Genomic DNA, 2,500 nt, shown 5'->3' on the forward strand with positions numbered 1-2,500 from the left:
GACTCACTATACTTTCAATTATCCATTCACTGGGGACCTAATGTCTCTTTTAAGTCTCACGCTTGCTTCATGTGGATCTTATGATCCCAAACTCTCCAGTCTGATGCTAGTCACAGGATGTAGGTAGACTAATACATGTTTTGCCTGCCGCCTACTGCTTGCTTATGACAAAAAGTGTAGTTTATTTAGTCTTTTCCTGTACAACTTGCTAACATCAGCGATAGACAGAAATCAGAAGGTCTCAGATGATGTGCCTACTGCTCATATCATTCTCGAGCGAGACTTCAGTTTGACCTATCCTAGCCATAAATCTGCGATAACAAAAGCCTCCTCACAGTCTAATAGTCATAATGATTTCATGGAGAGTTTAGGATAAATCAAATATGACAATGTACTGTTAGTCAGAATAAAATTGTTTCCTGCCAATTACATAATGAAACAATTAGAAGCCAGTTTAGAAAGGATAGTGTAATTGTGAATCAACATTGTATTCCGCGTTGCAACCTTGCTCCTGCACAGACACATTTTTAGCCCTGATTCCTATCCACTTACATTTATAAAAAATGACAGACTGCAACAGTTTGTGCTAAACATCTCTGTTTGTGTTCTACTGAAAGAAACAAAGTCACCTACAATCTCAGATGCCCCTGAGGGTAAGCAGATAAACATCATACTTTCATTTTTACGTGACCTATCTCTTTAAGATTTGGCAAAGCAAGTGACCCAGTAAATTAAAATTTGTCAAATGAAAAGTCACCAACTTACTCACTCTCAGCAATTGAAATTCCCACCACTAAAGAGAAAAAAATATTGTTGTTTCTGATGTCACTAAAGGATATGGCATTAAAGGGGCGTACTCTATTAAATATACATATATATATATATATATATATATATTATATAATATATAAATATATAAAATATATATACAGTACAGACCAAAAGTTTGGACACACCTTCTCATTCAAAGAGTTTTCTTTATTTTCATGACTATGAAAATCGTAGAGTCACACTGAAGGCATCAAGGCTATTTGACCAAGATGGAGAGTGATGGGGTTGCTGCGCCAGATGACCTGGCCTCCACAGTCACCAGACCTGAACCCAATCAAGATGGTTTAGGGGTGAGCTGGACAACAGAGGGAAGGCAAAAAGGGCCAACAAGTGCTAAGCATCTCTCGGGAACTCCTTCAAAACTGTTGGAAGACCATTTCAGGTGACTACCTCTTGAATCTCATCAAGAGAATGCCAAAGTGTGCAAAGCAGTAATCAAAGCAAAAGGTGGCTACTTTGAAGAACCTAGAATATGACATATTTTTCACTTTTTTATGTATATAATTCCATATATAATTCCACATGTGTTAATTCATAGTTTTGATGCCTTCAGTGTGAATCTACAATTTTCATAGTCATGAAAATAAAGAAAACTCTTTGAATGAGAAGGTGTGTCCAAAACTTTTGGTCTATACTGTATATATATATATATATATATATATATAATATATTATATATATATATATATATATAATATATATATATATAATATATATATATATATATAATATATATATATATATATATATATATATATATATATATATAATATATATATATATATACAGTATATGATCTATTTAAACAGTCCTTCCATGGCTTCTCCACATAACCTTAAGTGACATACAGCAAAGTATGGTTACCCATACTCAGAATTTGTGTTCTGCATTTAACCCATCCAAAGTGCACACACACAGCAGTGAACGAATGAGCATGCACGCATGCACACACACACACACACACGCACACACACACACCAGTGGTTAGCCATTTATGCTGCAGCGCCTGGGGAATTTTGGTGCCTTAGGAGGAGGGCACTGAGGAGGGCACCACAGTCATTGCCGGCCCAAGACTCGAACCACCAATCCTAGCGTTAGGAGTCAAACTCTAACCACTAGGCCACAACTTCCCTGCAAACTTTCTTTCTTTTTCAAGGAAATGTTATATTTAATAAACAGTAATCTGTTTACAAACCATTTGCAACCATTTAATTATACTCTATAGATAGCATTATTATAACAGGGACATTCTCAACTGAAAACTGATGGTTTTACATACTTACTTACAGTACATACTTTGTAAGCATCACATAGAATGATATAGCCATAGATTCAAAAGGTTAATGAAATGTCATGTCCTGAAGATTATTAGAAAAGCATTATGTATTTTGACCCATGATACATTTTGGAATTTTAAGTTACATTTGTATATTGTTAAGTCTGATATTGCTATTCATTAAAACTGCTCAATCTCCAGCAGGCCATTCTTATCGTTGTTTTTTTTATGTGAGTCCAGGTGAGTTTTCATTATTGGTGCAAAATATTTGAATCTGTTCATTTAAAAGGGATGGACAATCGGCAGCTCCAACTGATTGCCACGTCTAAGAGCAGCTGTCCACATCCCAGACAGAAATCACAGTTTGAAATATCCCAACCAAAAAAACAATAGA

The 2,500-nt window shown here is 35.2% G+C and overlaps 1 pseudogene; it reads right to left on the bottom strand.

Annotated features, from left to right (window-relative positions):
- Positions 1-2,485: 2,485 nt before the first annotated feature.
- The window catches only part of LOC113093095 (histamine H2 receptor-like), a 3,664-nt pseudogene continuing 3,649 nt past the window's right edge, over positions 2,486-2,500 (bottom strand).

Source organism: Carassius auratus, unplaced genomic scaffold (genome assembly GCF_003368295.1).
Source record: "Carassius auratus strain Wakin unplaced genomic scaffold, ASM336829v1 scaf_tig00214862, whole genome shotgun sequence".
NCBI lineage: Eukaryota > Metazoa > Chordata > Actinopteri > Cypriniformes > Cyprinidae > Carassius > Carassius auratus.